A 19,393-nucleotide genomic window follows, 5' to 3' on the forward strand; every position below is an offset into this window, starting at 1 on the left:
GCGTTTTTTCCCTTTGCTGGGCAAATTATTTGCGTCTTTACTAGCTACCATTTACTGAAGACTGATTAGATGGCAGTGTTGCAAAGATAGGCATTCCTGGTAGAAAATTCATTTTGGGTCCACTTTGATCTTTAAACTTTGATCTTTAAACTGTTACCTGGAGTACAAGCTGTGCCATTTAAACATGGTTACCACAGCCTTGTGGGCGAGGAGATGAGTTCTCAGTAAAAGGAAACGATCAAAGTATGAAGATCCTTATATTGATACTAAGAATTTCGGATTCTGTGTTGAGAGCAGTGGAGAGCCATTGAAGGTATACGAGGAGGGACCCTCAAAACCCCCAAATTGTTTTCTGGTGGATGAGTCCCTTGTAATGCAGGCTTTCCCTGCTAGGTGAGTGTTGTAGGAACCCATCTGTACCAGTGTACCAGCTGGCATTGTCGTGAGAGGCTGCATTTGGCTTCAGTGATTTTTTTTTAAAGACTTTCAGTGTGTTTGCCCATTTCATGATAGATGATTTACGAGCACTCCTGCCCACACAGCGCTGAGTGTTCATCAGTTTTTGACCAAAAATGGCATGACCCCCATGCCTCACCCTCCCTATTCACCCAATCTTGCCCCTAGTGGCATTTTTTTGTTTCCCTGGATGAAAAAAAGTCCTCAAAGGGAAACATTTTGCCAATGTGGAAGAAGTGAAACAAAAAATGGTAGAAGCACTAAAAGGCATCAAAATTGACGAATTCAAAAACTGTTTTGAGCAGTAGAAAGAAGTCTTGATAGGTGTATTGCATCAAATGGAGAGTACTTTGAACGTGACTGAAGTTTAAACATGTAAGAATAAGTACACAATTTTTAATAAGTAAATTCCATTTTGATGGGTCCTCCCTCATAAGTGGTGTGTCTGGTTGTCCAGTTCTTAGTGTAATAATATATTCGTACCATACCCTCAGAGTGAAATGCTTTCAGATAAGAGTAAGAATTGCAGAAGTCCAGTCAAGACCTCATCCAAAGGTCTAATCTCCACCCTGTTACATGATCAGTTCCCCCAGTTCTAAAGAAGGCCTTGGGAGGGGGATGTCCTATTCAGCTAGATCCTGTCTTAGAATATTGATTGCCAGGAGGCGTCTGCCTAGAATGGGAGTTGATACTGTTGTCTGTACAGAGAATCCCAGATCCCCTGAGTGGTCACAGGTGCCCCAGAAGAGCTGTCCTCTTCTGAATGACAGTTGTGCTCAGTGGTGGGGGTAAATGTTTATTTTTTAAGATCACAAAGTAGAATTTACCATTTGTGACACACCTGTCAGTCACAATGATTATTTTTATTTCTCATAGTTAAATGTCATCAGATACTGTTATTACAACACATAAAAAGTTTGTCACATTTAGTCATGAGGAACTATTCTGGCACCATTGTCCAACTGACAGTGTAGGCTAGGAACCTGGAAGCATCTTGGACTCCTTCTGTCCCACTGATACCTCACTTCTATCAATTTTCAAGTCCTACTGATTCTGTCTCCTAAATATTTCATTTTTTTCTCTTTTCCTTCTACCACTGTCCTAATTCACGTCCTCATTGTGTTTGGATTACTGTTACTTGAATTATCATTACTTAAGTTGCAAAACAGCCACAGACCATTTTTCTGACTTCAGCCTCACATTCGCAGTCCGTTCTCTACCTGCTTCCTGACTGACCTTCCTAAATTGTAAACCTGACACTATACTCAGAATTCTTCCCCCTTGATAGAAAATCTTGCATTGTGACCCTTTGCCTTCTGAACAAATCTAAACTTCTTGGCCTGGCCTATGAGACCCTCAAGATTTTGCCCTTGCCTACCTGCCCAGTTCATCTCTCACCAAGATTTGCAATTAAACCTTCCATTTTGGATACCTGAGATGCTCAGCTTCTCTAAATCTCCGAATTTCCATGTTCTCTCAGTTCATGCACTACCTTATCCAGAAAGCCTCCTCTGATCTTCCATTGGGTATGTTCTCTCCTTCTGAGCTCCTTTAACCTCTACAGTCTTTTCTTCCTTTCTCTCTGTATTCCTTTCTTTTTCTTCCTTCCTTTTTGTTGTTTTTTAAAAAGTATGTTTTACTGATTATACTGTTACAGTTGTCTCAATTTTTTCCCTTTGCTCCCCTCCCGCTGGGTACCTGCCTTCCCTCCAACAATCCCCCCCACTTAGTTCATGTCCATGGGTCCTGCATGTAACAGTACCTGTGTCATCTGGTTAATAATATGTCTCATTAGTCACCCAAGGGCACACCCTGGGAGGAATTCTACTCTTACAGTAAACCCATTTCCCATCTTCTGACACACTGCTTGACATAAAATATTCTGTGAATGTGCTGTTGAAAATTTCTATCTATGCCATGTTTTTCCACATTTAGTAATAAACCGTAAGTAAATTGCCATCTTTTTAATTAAGTTGTCAGAAGGAATAAATATCTGTGTTTTTGTGCTTTGAATGTTTTTTTCAATGAAGATAGTTTGAAAGAATTTGACTATTGCCAGGTTCCTGCACTAAAATAAACTAGAAAAAGTGGTACCAAGGTAACTATGGTGTTATTTAACTGTAAATTTCTGAGGGAAAATATGTGTTCTTTTATTAGTCATTAAAGGTATTAATTTACTTTCTGTGTTCTGTATAATTGTTTTGGCGTTAATTCTATAACATTGCTGGAGATCAATTAAACCTGTAATTATTATGCTTTCTTTACTGAACTATACCCCCCCCCAGTTAGGTTTTGTGTTATATAGTATTATATGTTCATGTCAGAAAAATTAAAAATAATATTTGGAATCTTATATGCTTTTGAGTATTCTTCCTAATTGTTATAATATGGGGAAGAATGACATTTCAGAAGTAAACATTTGACTCACTGTATCACCTCAGCTTCAGTTTTCTGTACCTGCAGGATTTGTTCATTCACCCAAGCTGTTTTACCCACATTGTGTGTGTATGTGTGTTGTACAAAATTTAAGCCCACCTTGTTCTCAAGGATTACTTTTTTGCTATTCTTATCTAGCAAATGAATCTCTCTCAGGCATCCCCCTCTGAGAATGACTGAAACTTATAGATATTATTGTGTAAGAGATGGCTGTGTTTTTTTCCAGAGTTATTCCAGTTTTTCTTGTTACCAAAGCTTAACTTACAACCTGTCCAAGAGCTTAGAAAAGAATAAACACAATGACTGAAGTAAATATTAGCTGAGTAGAACCCACAAAGATTCATAAGCTATGTGTTCAGCACAATGTTATATAATATACATTGATATATTTCTGAGAATGAAGTCAGAGAACAGCATCCATGGGTGGTAGAGAAGATGGCACCCATGTTGACCAGCAAAGGTGACCCAGCCTCTCCTTTCTGTATAAGAAAGAAGTAAATTAAAAGTTCTATACATAAATCACAAAATTAAGACTTCAAGGAGACATAGATAATATTCAGGATTCTCAGGTTGTGTATTTGAGAATTCACCTATTTATTAAAATGTGTTTGTAACCTCAAAATAATTGCTTTCAGGCCTTCAGGAGTTTTTCATAGACGTGCTCAGAGATTGGAAAAATTTGAGTCTTTCTATATGCATGTTCCCAGCTGAGGTCATTGTGGTGATGCTCTGCTTTGTTGTTCTGGCTCATACTGTAAACGAGTGTCCTTTTCCTGGTCTATTTAGTAATAGGTTTTCCACATTTTGTATTTTTGGTGATTTCAGTGCCTCCATGCATAGTGCTGAAGTGCTGCCCAGCATACCCAAGCGCAAGAAGGCTGTGACATGCCTTATGAAGAAAATACTTGTGTTTGATAAGCTTCTTTCTGGCCTGAGTTGTAGTGCTGTTGGCTGTGAGTTCAATAATATTGAATCGATATATTGATTCATTATATATTAAATTGATTTCTTTCAACAGAAACACACATAAAGTAAGGTAATGTAGTGATTATGACAATGGGACCAGAGGCTTGCAAGAACTTAACCATGCATTTTCCCTAGGAACAATGGTTTGCTACTCATTAACTTAGCATTCACTGCAACTTAAGAGAATCTAATGTCTACCAATGAGAATTAACTCTATATGCAGCTGTCTTGGCCTGAGTTCTCCCAGAGACAAACCCCCCAAAGTAATTTATTTGGGAAATGATCCCAGGATATGTTGGTGCATGTGTAGGGAAGGAAGGCAGGAAAGCAAAAGCATCCATTGAGGGGTCATTTATCAAGCAAATGACCTCTGTAGGCAATTGAAGCTCAACCAGGAGAAAAACATGTGCCTTAGAGTTTAATTCCATTATGACCCAAGAACATACTATGTATGATTTTGATTCTCTTAAATTCATTCAGATTTGTTTTATGGCCCAGCAAATGGTCTATCTTGGTGAATGTGCCATATGCCTTGGAAAATTGTCAGGTGATATTCTTTAAAAGTCACTTATTGATATCGTCTGCTTGTTCTATTGATTACTGAGAGAGGAATGTTGATGTTACTAAATATAACTGTGATTTTGTCTATTTCCCATTCAGTTCTTTCAGTTTTTGTTTTATGCTCTGTTGTAAGGTGCATATAAATGAATGATTGTATGCTTTCTGGATGAATTGACCTATTTATCATTATGTGTTGTCCTGTTTTATCGCTGGTAAGTTCTTTAAGAACTACATCGAATATAGAGAGCTCTAAAATTAGGTGTCTATTATGTAATATATTTAAGGGAATAAGGACTCAATAGAATGGCATATTTTAAAAGAGAAATAGTAGATGAAACTTGAGATGCTTTGTGAACTGTTTCAGCTTTTCTATCATTGATCCTGGATATTTAAAGGCAATAAATTCCTTCTTGACTCAAAGTAATGGGAGATACACCAAAAGCCACAAATCTTTTTAATGTTGCTCAAGTTAATTTGCTTACCTGTGTATTTCTAGTCTGATTTCTTAAACTTTGTGGGTACTCAGATTTATAAATTTTCAGAAGCCAAGATCAACTTTGTTGCTGCTATACTTTTTTTTATTTCATATGATGTACTAATTGCTGGTCTCAAGCCCTTTTAAGAAATACATTGTACTCTGGATAATTTTATTCCTTTTTATTGAAATTTTCCCCAGAAAAATCTTTAGTTTTTGCTAAATTACAGATATTGAAGATTGGAGTTCTTTCCTTTATGTCTTCAATAAGTGCTTATTGAGCAGTTACCATGTTCCAGGCCTATCCTAGGCACCAGAGAAATGGTTCTGAACTACACAGATAGGGTCTTGCTCCCATGGAGTTCACATCCTAGTGGAGGGAGGCAAAAATAATAGATATGCAAATAAAATAATTTCAGATATTAAATATTCTGTAGAAGCTACAACAGGGTACTGATTTTAAATGGTGCTGGGAGGGAGTTTGTCAAGAAAAACTTTGCAGAGGAAGTCAGGTTTAAGTTGAAAACTGAATGATGACAAAAAGCTACATATGTGAATATCTGGAAAAGAATGTTCCAAGCAGAGAAAACAAGTGTCAAGGCCCTGAGGCAGAAAGAAGCTTGGTGAATTCAAGGAACAGAAGAAAGACTCATGTAGCTTGAATCTAGCAAGTGATAGGGAGAATGGACAAAGCCAGGGAAGAAGAGTAGGAAATGGCCAAATCATTTAGAACCTTGTAGGTTATGTTGAGAGTTTGGATTTTATTCTAAGATTAAAGAAAACACATTGGAAAACTTTAAGCAGGAAGGTATCTTGATTAGATCAGTCTGGCTTGCATGTTGAAAAATGGGTTGAGAAGGAAAAGAGTAGTTCACTGGAATATCAATATAGTTTGTACCAATAAGAGATGAGCTTGAACCAGGGTGGAGCAAGGAAGATGGAGAGAAATAGGTCAATTTGGCGAGCAGGGAAGATGGAGAGAAATAGGTCAATTTGGCAGTGAAGGTGGAGAGAAGTAAGCCAATGTATTTGGGAGGGAGAACATACAGGGTCTTAAGATGGATGGATGAATAAATGTGGAATATGAAGCAAAGATGAGAATTAAGGAAAACTTCTAGGTGTTTGACTTGAAAGATGTGGTGGTACTATTTAGATAAAAATGAAGACTAGGAGAACAGTTGAGTGGAAATGAAGAATTCATTTTGACACAAGTTTAAGGTGAATATTAGAATAATATAATGTAATAATTATATATTATAATATGATGCAACTGTTATAAAAATGCACATTAGACTTCCAAGTGGAGGTGTTAAGACTATTAAATTCACAATTCTTGAGCACCAAGTTGTGCTTGGTACTAAGAGAGACTAAAGTGAACAAGACAGTATCTCTGTCCTCAGTAGCTTCCCATATACAGGTATCCCCCGTATAACACTGCACTTCTATAAGATGGTTTTTCACTCTAACATGGTTACAGAATTGGGGAAACTCCTGTATAACATGAAATTAGGGAAATCCCCGTACAATACTGAATGTGATAAAATTTTGGACTGTATTAATCTAATAAACTCATCCATCAAAGAAATAAAACCAACAACATTAAATGCTTGTTGGAAAAATATATGACTGGAGTCAATTCAAAGTGAAAATCTGATCGAGTCAGCAGAAAACAGGATGGATGCAATAGAAGAACTTGCTAAGTCTTTAGGAGGGGAAGGTTTTGACAATATGACTGTAGAAGATATCCAAAAATTGCTGATAGAAGAAACTGATGAAGCAATTTTGGTGAAAATGGCATTTGGAATGTGCCAAGATACTTAGGGGATGATAGCACTGATGAAAATGAAGAAGTTAAACAGTTTACTCTAAAAAGTGTAAGAAAGGCCTAGACTTAGCTGAACAGTTAGAGTCATATTTCTTAAATGAAAATCCTTGCACTGAAAGGAGCACAAAGTTTAAGAGGGAATTCAAAAGTGCTTAGCACCATATAACAAAATTTATAAAGATTTCTCAGCTAAAAACAAGCAATCTAAAATTTTTTGCAAAAAGTAGAGCATAGAAATCAAGATAATGCTGAAGGAAGTTCAGAGGATGAGGATATCTTGTCAAAAAGAAAATGCATTCGGTTAATGGAGCCTAGTAGTGATGATGAAGAAAACATTACTTAATTCATATTAATATGTAATAGTTTTGATGAAAATTGCTTTAATAAAGGTATTTCTCTTAATTATAAAAATATAATAGTATGTTTTTTTTAATGTTTGGAACCTAATCTCCCTTTTCGTACTAGTTCTTTGTTTCATATAACATGGATTCGCATAACATGGCATTTGTTAGGAACCTAACAACCATGTTATATAGGGGTTACTTGTACTGTGAGATTGTTGGTATTTATAGTGAAATTGTCAGTATTTATAAAGTGAAATTGTTGGTATTTATAGAGTTAACTATTAGCAAGCAGTCCTGAAAGCCTTGTGGCTTGTGGAAATGCGCCCCAGAGATAAACACCTCCTTCTGAGGGCTGCTGTGAAGATGTAGAGCTGCTAGCTGACTTGGGGTTCCCAGGGATGCTGGGCTGGGCTGCAGCAGAGTCACTCACCTTGCCTTTGCCAAGGAACCAGCTGCTTCAGATCTAATCTACATCTTGACAGTGTTTCTGGTTTAAAAGTTTCCAATGAGCTCAGATGGATTTCTAATTTGTGTTATCACTAAGGTACAATCAAAGGGAAGTGCGAAAGGGACAGTGAGAATTCCTTTTAACTGATTATGTGTTCTGAGAAGAACTGTGACGAGATGAGATTTGAACAAGGCCCTGGAAGATGGGAAGGACTTCTACAGGTGAGATGGGTAAGGAGCAGTCGTGGCAGTGAGAATTCCTTTTAACTGATTATGTGTTCTGAGAAGATCTGTGACAAGATGAGATTCGAACAGGGCCCTGGAAGATGGGAAGGACTTCTACAAGTGAGATGGGTAAGGAGCAGTCGTGGCAGAAATAAATGCCTAACGAAACTCCCAGCCATAAAAGAGTAGGGTATATTCCAGCGATGGTCTAATCCTAGTTAAATTAGGGAAAAACATTATTGCAAATATAATCTCATGGCAAAACTGTTGGTCTTCAATAATCCATGCTTGAATCAGCTCTTGGAAAAATATTTAAGTGACTGTTTTAGTTCATGTTATCAGAGAAGTTACAATGAGAGATTGGTGCAGACCTGACCTAATCAAGATGATGGTCCTCAGGAAGAACATTGGTAGCCTGTCACCTATATTGCAGAGCTCAATGAGTAGGGTTTTTGGAAAATCCAGAAACAATTAAAGTTGTTTGTTTATTTTTGAATCCCCTACTCATCTTGCTTAAGGACAGATTACTCAAACTGACTGTTTATTATTTCCTAATTAATCAGTTTAGATAGAAAATATCAAGTATGATTCACTGTTTCCAGACTATAGTTGTCCTCTGCCCTGTCTCTTTCTTCTCCTATAAATCCTGTTTTTGCTTTCATCCCTTGACCACAGTCTTTGCATCTGTGACTGTGTCTCCTTCATATGAATTCTATGTCTCTAAGTTTATTCTTGGCACCTGTCATGTCCCTAGGGTTGCAGCAGACTGGAATCAATGTATGTTTATGCTGACAAGCAAGCACTCAGGTCTAGTGAGGGGGTAGCATGATAGCAAGAATACCCTCAATCCTTCAGATATTCTAGAAAAAAAGAATGGTAGCTTTTATTTTACTGTTTTTTTTTTTAATTAAAAAACTCTCTGTCTTTTCATTGATTTAATAAATGAGAATAACCTGATTTATTCCATATGTTACAAAGATCACTGGTGTAGAGGACGGATTTGAGAGGTTGAATGTGTGAAGGTAGAGAGCCAACGGAGTAATTGCCTCTGTGTCCATGGAAATGGAGCAACCTGGCTAGTGGAGCTGTGAAGGGCAAAGACATGGGTAGATCCTGGGTTTATTTTTGGAATAGAACAGACAGGACTTCCTTATGGATGGTTGGGGGAAGTGAAGGAAGGAGAAGAATTTAAAATGGCTTAGGTTTTTCTGGGCTGGGGAAGACTGAGGGTTGGGTGGGGAGGAATCTGAAAGAAGGGTAACATGTTCAGTGGATTATATATCAGAAGTTTAGTTTTGGATGTATTAAGGACAAGTACAAATTGCTATATTAAGTAGGGGTTTAGAAATATGGGTTTGGAGCTGAAAAGTCAGATTAGAGATATCTTCTAACTGGTTACTACTAATATATGGGAAAGGCATCAATATTTATACATTAATGACTCCAGATGTGTTTCTAAGAAAATTTAAATATCAAAAGTTATGTTGGAAAACAATATTTCAATGGGAAAATATCAGAACAAAGTTTCAGATATGCGATAGCATTATTTTTATGGCAGCCATCTCTAAGATAAAGATCTTAATATTTATACTTGCAAACTCTATTCCCTAATTAAAAATTGTATGTTGTTAAAAACTCAGAGAAAAATCTAATTTACCATGTATCCAGATATCTTTATACCATTTAAATATTTCATAGTTCTCAAGGAACAAAATAACAGTTATCAGAGGGGAGGAGGGAGGTAGAGAAGGAGGATAAGTAAGGGAAGGGTTTAGTCAAAGAACATGTATAAATGACTCATGGACATGGACAACGGGGTGGGATATGACTGTGGGAGAAGGAATGGGCTGTGTGGGGGGAAGTAAGGGGGAAAAATGGGACAACTGTAATTGAAAAACAAAAATAAACAAACAAACAAACAAATAAATATTTAATAGTTCTTACCCTTCTCCTGTTGCTGAAAAAATTCTATCCCAAAGCCACTAGGATGGTAAAACAAAGTTTGTCTCTGTGTAGGGGTGGTGGAGATTTTTACAGTTATATTGTTTTTATGTAGGAGAATGTCCTAGTTTTTTTTAAGTATATTTTATTGATTATGTTGTTACAGCAGTCCCAATTTTCTCCCCCTTCGCTCCCCTCTGCCCAGTACCCCCCATCCCTCCAGCAATCCCACCCCCCTTAGTTCATGTCCATGGGTCATGCATATAGGTCCTTTGGCTTCACCCTTTCCTATATTATTCTTAACTTCCCCCTATCTATTTTGTATCAACCAATTATGCTTCTTAATCCCTGCACCATTTCCCCATTTCTCCCCTTTCACCCTCACAGCTGATAACCCTCCAAATGATCCCCATACCTATGATTCTGTCCCTATTCTTGTTTGCTTAGTTGGATTTTGTTTTTATTTTTTAGATTCAGTTGTTGATGGTTGTGAGTTTGTTGTCATTTTCGTGTTCACAGTTTTGATCTTCTTTTTCTTAAGTAAGTCCCTTTAACATTTCATATAATAATGGTTTGGTAATGATGAACTCCTTTAGTTTTTTTCTTGTCTGAGAAGCTCTTTATCTGTTCTTTAATTCTAAATGATAGCTTTGCTGGGTAGAGTAATTTTGATTGCTTGTCCTTGCTTTTTATCACTTTGCATATTTCTTGCCAATCTCTTCTGGGCTGTAAGGTTTCTTTTGAGAAATCAGCTGACAGCCTTTTGTGGGCTCCCTTATAGGTAACTAATTGCTTTTCTCTTGCTGCCTTTAAGATTCTCTCTTTATCTTTAACTTGTAGCATTTTAATTCTGATGAGTCTTAGAGGAGGCCTCTTTGCATTAATCTTGTTTGGAATTCTCTGTGCTCCCTGGACTTGCATGTCTTTTTCCTTCACCAAGTAGGGAAGTTTTCTGGAGTTTTGAACTGTTCTTTCATTTGGGCCATGTTTCTTTGTCTTCTCATTTGGGCAGCTTCTCTGTGTTTGTTTCTATGTATTAGGTAGAACTGCTATGATCCCTTGTCTTGGTAGCATGGCCTAATGTAGCAGGTGTCCTGTAAGGTCCAGTGGCACAGCCTTCCCTATCAACCAAGCTGGATACCCAAGGTTTGCCATTTAGGTGGGCTGAAGTACCCATTCCTCTTGTAGTTGAGCCTTGGTTGCTGTTGGCAGGTCAATGAGGGGGCGGGGGATTTACCCAGACCAGTCAGCTGCAAGTACTGGCTCTGACCACTGACAACCAACCTCCACCCTTTGTGGAGGATCAGCTGTGCAGTGGCAGGGTGGTGATACTCCAGTGTGGTCTGTAGCTGTCCATTGGGTATACAGGCTCTGGGGTTTCCCAGGTGGTGCAAGCCAAGGTCAGCCCCCACCTGTGTTTTGCCCAGGGCCACCCTGCCTGAGTTATATAGCAATCTGTGATGGCTGCTACTTGTGCTGGGCTTGGAGATTCCCAGGCAAAGCCAAGGTGTAAATCTAGGTTGGCTGCTTCTGGTGACAGGCCTGGGGCCACTTAGCAAAAACTATGGGAGTTGGGGGCTCACTGAGGCTAGATGTTGTTAGTCTGAGAGGATTTAGGAAGTTGTGAAGCATGAGTACTATATTAAAAATCATCACTAAAAAAAGATTTAAAATCAATATTTATTGCACTTAGGTCTGGCTTTAAGTCAAAGAGTAAAAGGAAATTTACTTTAGTTCTCTTACTAACTTAACATATAGCACCTTATCTTGCTGTTATCCCTTTGTTAGTTTATCTCTACCAGATAGCAAATTCTTGAAGGCAGAGATTGTGTGAAGTGCTATATTCCTAACACTAGCACATTTTAGGTGCTCGATAAATGTTTGATGAATAAAACAAGTGAAGGGATAATGACATTTTTGTTGTTTATTTATAATTGGGGGAGGGTAGATTTAGGGTTTAAAGACCCCGGGAAACCTCATAAGACTCTCAGAGTCAACATGTCCAAAATGGAACTCAGTTTTTATTGTGCTCCTGGGACCTTAGCTGCTTCTTCACCTTTGTCACCTGTTACCACACACTTAGTTACAAAGCCAGAATTCCTGTTATTATCCTTGATTCCCAGTCTCTATTGCTCAAGTTCAAGTCCTAGGGTTTTAACCTTCCATTTATTCTTGGACCCCCACCCCATCTCCTACTGAGTTCTTCATCACAGATTATTCCTTTCTAGACAGTTCCATCTCTTCCAGGAGTTTTTAAAAAAATACAAACCCCATCTAGTCACTTCCTTGCCTCGAACGTTCTAGTGGTTTCTGGAACCACTCCAGGCTGTTGGGATAAAGCATAGACTGTGACTTGGCCCTGAAAGTTCTTCAGAGTCAGCCCTTTCCTATTCTTCTTCTTTTTTAAAATCCTCACAAAGGATATGTTTATTGATTTTAAAGAGAGAAAGGGAGAGAAACAGAGAAACATCAATGTGAGAGAGAAACATTGATCGGTTGCCTCCCGTATGCACCCTGACCAAGGATTGAACCTGCAACCTACGTATGTGCCCTGATGAGGAATCGAACCTGCAGTCCTTTGGTGTATGGGACAACACTCCAACCAACTGAGCCACCTGATCAGGACTTGTACTCCTCTTGCTCAATCTTGTCATTCCTGTCATTGATCTTTTCTCCAATAATATAAGCAACTGTATCCCCATAAAATTGCCAATCTCTCCCTTTCCTCCTCATCTCCTTTTTTAGATAATTTCTGCTATACTTACTAATCATTTCTTGTTTTATTATCAGAATCTCTTCCTCTTTATTCTTTGTGTGTGTGTGTGTGTGTGTATGTGTGTATTAGGCAACTCTCACACAAGAACAGGTGTTACACCTAGTTATGTCTAGGACACTTTCATATACATTTTGCTTTTAAATTTAGAAAATGTGTAAAATAAAAATTTCAGTCAACACTATCCAGGGTGGGAGATTGAATAACTTTTCCTAATGATTTCTTTTTTAAAAATTAAATAATTTATTTTTCAATTTTATTTTTTTCATTCATTTTAAAATTGTTGTTCTATTACAGTTGTCCCATTCCCACCCCCCCATTGCTCTCCCCTGCTCCACCCACCTCCACCCTCTCCCACGGTTAATCCCCACCATGTTGTCCATGTCCGTGGGTCATTTGTACTAGTTCCTTGACTAGACCCCTCTCCTTCTTTCTCCTCTTCTGCCCCTCCCCCCTCCCCTCTGGTCACTGTCGGTCTGTTCCTCATTTTTATGCCTCTAGTTCTATTTTGCTCATTTGTTTGTTTTGTTCATTAGGTTCCTGTATTAAGTGAGATCATATGGTATTTGTCTTTCGCCACCTGGCTTATTTTACTAAGCATAATACCCTCCAGTTCCATCCATGTTGTTGCAAAAGGTAGGAGTTCTTTCTTTCTTTCTGCTGCATAGTATTCCATCTTCCTCCTTATTCTTTAGGTGACTTTTCCCCTCCACCATTATGTGCAGTATTGTGGACCTGCCAGTTGTAGGCTCTGATCTGCCCTGGCCAAGGGGAAGATGCATGACTCAGGCTGGGTCTCTAGATCCTCACCTCAGGATTTGGAAATATGACTGAAATGATGCAGGGAAGAACAAAAAATGCTAGGAGCTCCTTCACCCTACCCTGGAGCTTTACATATGGTCAGTAAGTCCTTGCTGGCTGGACCCTGGTTTCCCTGGATCTGCTCTGACTCCTGTATTTTCTGAGTCTGTCCTCATTAGCTCTTTCTAATATGGTCCCATTTACCTTGAGTTGGTCAGAGTCAGATTTTGTGCTTTCAACCAAATAATCCAGCACCCACCACTCCCTCCAGCAGTTCCTCTTCTTTAGTTCATGTCCATGGGTCCTGCATATAAGTTCTTTGGCTACTCCATTTCCTGTGCTTGCTCTTAACATCCCCCTGCCTATTCTGTAACTACCAATTTGCACTCTTAATCCCTGAAGCTTTTCTCCCCTTCCCCCAGACCACCCCTATCCACTGGCCACCATCCCAATGTTCTCCATATCTGTGGTTTTGCTTCTGTTCTAAATGTTTGCTAGTTTGTTTTTTTTAGATTCAATTGTTGATAGTTATATATTTATTGTCATTTTAATGTTTATAATTTGATCTTTTTCTTAAATAAGTCCCTTTAACATTTCATATAATAATGCTTTGGTAATGATGAACTCCTTTAGCTTTACCTTGTGTGGGAAGCTTTGTTATATCCTTTGATTCTAAATGATAGCTTTGCTGGATAGAGTAACCTAGGTTGTAGGTCTTTGCTTTTCATCACTTTGAACATTTCTTGCCAATCCCCTCTCGCCTGCAAAGTTTCTTTTGAGAAATCAGCTGGGAATCTTATGGGAACTCCTTTGTAGGCAACTCTCTTCTTTTCTTTTGCTGCTTTTAAGATTCTCTCTTTATATTTAACCTTTGGCATTTTATTATGGTGTGTCTTAGTGTGGTCCTCTTTGCATCCATTTTGTTTGGGACTCTCTGTGATTTCTGGACTTGTATGTCTATTTTATTCACCAAATTAGGGAAGTTTTCTTTTATTATTTTATCAAATAGGTTTCCAATTTCTTACTCTTTCTCTTCTCCTTTTGGCACCCCTATGATGCAAATGTTGGAATGTTTGAAGTGGTCCCAGAGGCTCCTTACACTATTCTTGATTCCTTGGGTTCTTTTTTCTTCTTGCTCTACTGATTGACATGGAGTCAAAGCAACTCTACCTAATACATAGAAACAAACACAGGGAGGCTGCCAAACTGAGGAGACAAATAAATGCCCAAATGAAAGAACAGAGCAAAACTCTGGAAAAAGAACTAAACAAAATGGATATATGCAATCTATCAGATGCAGAGCTCAAAACACTGGTGATAAGGCAGGAATGAAAGATATATTAACTGAAATAAAAAGCAATTTACAGGTAATCAACAGTGGAGTAGCTGAAGCCAAGAATCAAATTAATGATTTGGAACCTAAGGAAGAAAATTCAGCTACTTCTTGATGACTCTGTGAGCAGCCACAGTGCTTTGCTCTGGCATGCAATGCTGCTTTCAGGATCTTCTCCAGTGTCTTCTCTTCTGTGCGAAAAGGCCCAAGAGCTGTTTTATAGTTGGTTTGTCTGTAGCCTTTCTCCCACCTCCATTGCATTAGTCCTTATTTTTCAATTTTTCTTTGATACATTTATTAGTCAACAAATGTTTATGGAAAGTATGTCATGTGCCAGGCACTGGGTTAGGTATTAGAAATACAAAGATGTATGGATGCAGTTATATTCTCAGGAAAATCATAGTCTGGGGTAGGAGGTCAGGCAATTGATTAGAAACCCAGGATAGAGGAAGATATATGTGCAGGGCACTTACTCCAGACTGGGAGCCAGAAAAAGTTTCTTTAGCTGAGCCTTGATAGAAAATGGGAGATATCCAGGTGAAGGACTTTCTGAACTTGCATTGGACATCTCTGTTATGGGATGCCTAGCTCCTTTCCTTCCTCTGGGAATGGCTGCTCCTCTATTACAACTCTGTGGTTCTCTTGGGAGATGCCATATTAATTGAGCTCTCTCCCCTGCATCCCACAGTCACTTTGTGTTATGTGTTATGGATCAGTCAGGTTTGTACACTGCCACATTAAGTCTCTGAGAGTCCTCTCCCCTGGAATATTTTGAATTGTCAGTGAAACACAGATTCTTTGTGGAAGTAAGGGCAGTAAGATGTGGGACTCTGGAGTTGGCCCCCATGTTTCTTGCCCTGCAGAAAAAGCTACCTGGCAGGGAGAGAGAAGGCTACTGAAGGGAGGCAGAGATAATGATGAAGAATCCTGGGGACATCCAGACTCTGATTCCACATATTCTTGAGACAAAATACATTCTCATTTTTTATATAGCTAGCTGGTCAACCTTTCCTTGGATTAAATGATGCATTTAGTATATTCTAATAAATTTTAATTATTTAATAAATAATATTAACTAAATAACAAAATTCCCAAATAATATCTTCAACTATTTTTGGTCAGGTTTCTGTCACCCACAAACAAAAAGTTTGTGACAAAGGCAGTGTCTTAATCTCTGGGGTACTCAGCCACCACAAGTCAGTGAGAGTGGGAAGACAAGCACTCTTGCTTATAAAACTGGCTGGCATTACACCGCTCCAGCAGTGCTTGATGTTTCTAAGCAGATGGATTTATAAGTCTGATTGTTAGAGCCACGTTGGAGGCTGTACACAGCCTAGATTACTGAAAGACCATCAGAGGGGCTTTCAGGCACTCAGTTCAGAGACCTGTGCCTTTTGTACTATTCACTGGCTACCCTTGTCTTCCCTTGCCTATTTATGATCCTTGTCACCTCAGATGTCAGACTGCCCTTGGGTCCAAAAATAACATCAGTCTCATCCAACTTAGAGCTGTCTGCTGTTAGCTCAGTCCTTGGCCTTAACCTGTTGCCCTGTAGTATAGCCTTGGAAGTTGTGCTTAGTCTTATACTAGCATATGACCACTATCTGTTTTAATTTTGACTTTTTAAAACATTCTTACCTCCTGAGGACATGTTCATTGATTTCAGAGAGAGAGAGAGAGAGAGAGATGAGAAAGAGAGAGAGAGAGAGTGAGTTGTGAGAAAGAAACATCGATTGGTTGCCTCCCATACATGCCTTGATGGGGGATCAAACTTACAACTTAAGTATGTGCCCTGATGAGGGATCAAACTCACATTTTGGTGCATGAGATGACACTACAATCAACTGAGCTACTGGCCAGGGCTTTAGTTTTGACTTTTTAAATATCCAAACCCAACCTATCCAGTGCTACCCAAAGCCAGACAGACACTCATTGGCTAAAAGACCTTTAATAACTTAAGGCAATTCTTGAATTTTAAGAATAGGAGAGGCCCAGAAGGGAACAAGGAATTATAAAGAATCCTTGTGAAAGTGAAAAGCAAAGATAGCTAAAAGAAGCATCTGGAGTTCATAAGGAGGCAGTGAGGAAGATAAAGGTGGGTGGATGAGGGTAGTTACTGGGGCCAAACCATAGTGGGGTTGTCCCCCAGGTCCTTGATTGTCCCAAGACTGATGTGGTCTGGGGAAAATTAGACTTATATCAGTACCCATTTTGAGATTCATCCAGGCCTCCCTGGAGGACATCTACTCCCAAAGTTGGAGCTCAGCCCTGAGTCCCAGTTGTTGATAGAAAAGTTCAACAAAGGTGTTGACTTCAATCCTTATGGTGGGAATGAAGTTCAGTCTTATTATTTTCAATACCAATATTGACTCTGTTTGTCCTTGAACTTTGCTCTCCCACTCTAGACCTCTTAGAGGCACTAAAAGTATCAGGAAAGCAGCAGGTCTTTTGAGATGTTTCCATTTTGGAGCACCAAGTTGAACAGATGTTCAATGCTCATATTCACCTAGACGGAAGTATGCCAGCAGGGAAGTTCCTGTTCCTTTTTAGGTTCTCATTGTAAGACATAAGGAGTTTCTTACCACTTGGAAAATTTTTCTGCAAAGGTACCATAATGGAGACAGTGAGGAACAACAGAGACATGGACCCAAAAACATGCCCTCTATCTTCTCAGCACCAATTCAGGCACTCCTACATTGCAGCTTCACTCTCTTCCTGCTGGGAGACATTAGGAGGAGAAATCAGAGGCAAGATATTTTGGTGAAGCAGCTCAGTTTTTAACTGTGGAGTCAGATCTCTTTTCTCTGAGGTGAAAGGAGCCCAACGGGAACCTCGAAATCTGTGTGGTCTCAACAAGCTCTGAGGAGTAGTGAGGTAGTTGAGTGAAAGGAGGCAGTAGCCAGAGGGAAAAGGAGAGAAGTGAGATAGCCTGGGAAGTTCTGAAATGGAATCAGCCCTATGTTACTAAAACACTGGGGCTAAGATAAGCTATAAAAGATCTGGGGAAATGCTTGATAATGAATGATCTGCCATGAAAGAAATCAGTAAAATAGCTTCTAGAAGTTTCTGCAGAAGCCTTAAAGGAGGCAGTGCAAACACTGTGAGTTGATTGTCAGGAGAAGCTGACACTGGACCTGAATCAGACAGACTCAACCTCAGTGCAGCTCAGACTGCAGGAAGCCAGATAGCTTATAATTATCAAATCTAGATAGCATGGCTCTGATGACAAATTCCTTCCAGCTTCCAAGCGAAAGGGTCAGTGTTCTAAGCAAGCTGTGAGAAAATCTGCAGAATCTATTTCCATTGGAAGTAAAGGCATATTTAAAAATTATTATTTAAATTATATATAGGCACACCTCAGAGATATTGTGGGTTCAGTTCCAGACCACCAAGATAAAGTGAATATTGAAAGGAAGCCAGTCATACAAAATTCTTGGTTTCCCAGTGCATTTAAAAGTTATATTTATACTATACTGTAGTCCTTTAAGTATACAATAACATTATGTCTGAAAAACAATGTATATACCTTAATTTTAAAAATACTTTATTGCTCAAAAACGCTAACCATCATCTGAGCTGTTACAACAGTAACATCAAAGATCACTGATTACAAATAACCATAAGAAATATAAAAATAGTAATAAAGTTTGAAATATTGTAAGAATTACCAAAATGTGATACAGAGACATGACATGAACAAATGCTGTTAAAAAAATGGTGCCAACAGACTTGCTCAAGGCAGGATTGCTATAAACCTTCAACTAAAAAAAAAAAAAACCCACAAAAAACAAAAAGAAACACAATATGAGCAAAGTACAATAAAGCTAGGTGTGCTTATACAGGCTTATCTCATGCAAAATTGAGACTATGTGTTACAGTGAAGGTTAGAGGGTGGCAGCAGGGAAGCTTCAACTGATAAGCCTTACATCCATCTCAGTATACAACAGATGCACCTCTTCAGGGTTGATCTGTTAAAAATAGCAGACCAAGCCCTGACTGGTGTGGCTCAGTGGATTGAGCATTGGCCTATGAACCAAACAGTTGCTAGTTTGATTCCCAGTCAGGGCATTTGCTTAGGTTGCAGGCCAGGTCCCCATTTGGGGGGCACATTAGAGACAACCACACACTGATGTTTCTCTTCCTCTCTTTCTCCCTCTCTTCTCCTCTCTCTAAAAATAAATCTTTAAAAAAAGAGAGAGAAAGAGAAAGAATAGTAGGCCAAAGGGTTACTATGCAGATCTCAGGCTAAAATGAAAAAAGAGAGCCTGGAAAACAAGGCTTTGTGCCTATTTATGTTGGTGACTGCCAGCCTGGAGCAACACAGAGACCTGTGGTGCTATAGATCATTTGGGAGATGTTCGCAGGGACCAGAGGTCACATCTCCTGGGAAAGAGACTGAGATAGCAACTGTGGGGACCCAAGATCCCCAAATCCTTGGGCCATTTGGGAGAGTTGCACAGAGAGGAGTGGGCACCCAAGCACAATATCTGTGCATTACTCTATGGCTTTGGGTCCTGGGCCCATGAGAAGCCCTGGCCCTGGATTTCTGAGCCCCAATCAATAATTTGTGAGCCTCAGTCAACAGCTCAACAAATTTACTTTTGGTGAATCAAACCTTTAGTGAATTGGTCATTTGGTAAATTAGTTTTGAAGAATTGATTATTAGAGAAATGCACAGGACCTTCAAGGGCCTGTCTCACAGCCTAGTAGATACAGGTCAGAAAGTTTAAACAGAGGAGCTCCATTTAGCTTCTTGGTTGAGTTTGAGCATAAAAGGGATAGGTTGGAGGAGGGCAGAATTTTCCTGAGG

The sequence above is a fragment of the Furipterus horrens genome, unplaced genomic scaffold, assembly GCF_987537825.1.
Source record: "Furipterus horrens unplaced genomic scaffold, mFurHor1.1.pri manual_scaffold_3, whole genome shotgun sequence".
NCBI lineage: Eukaryota > Metazoa > Chordata > Mammalia > Chiroptera > Furipteridae > Furipterus > Furipterus horrens.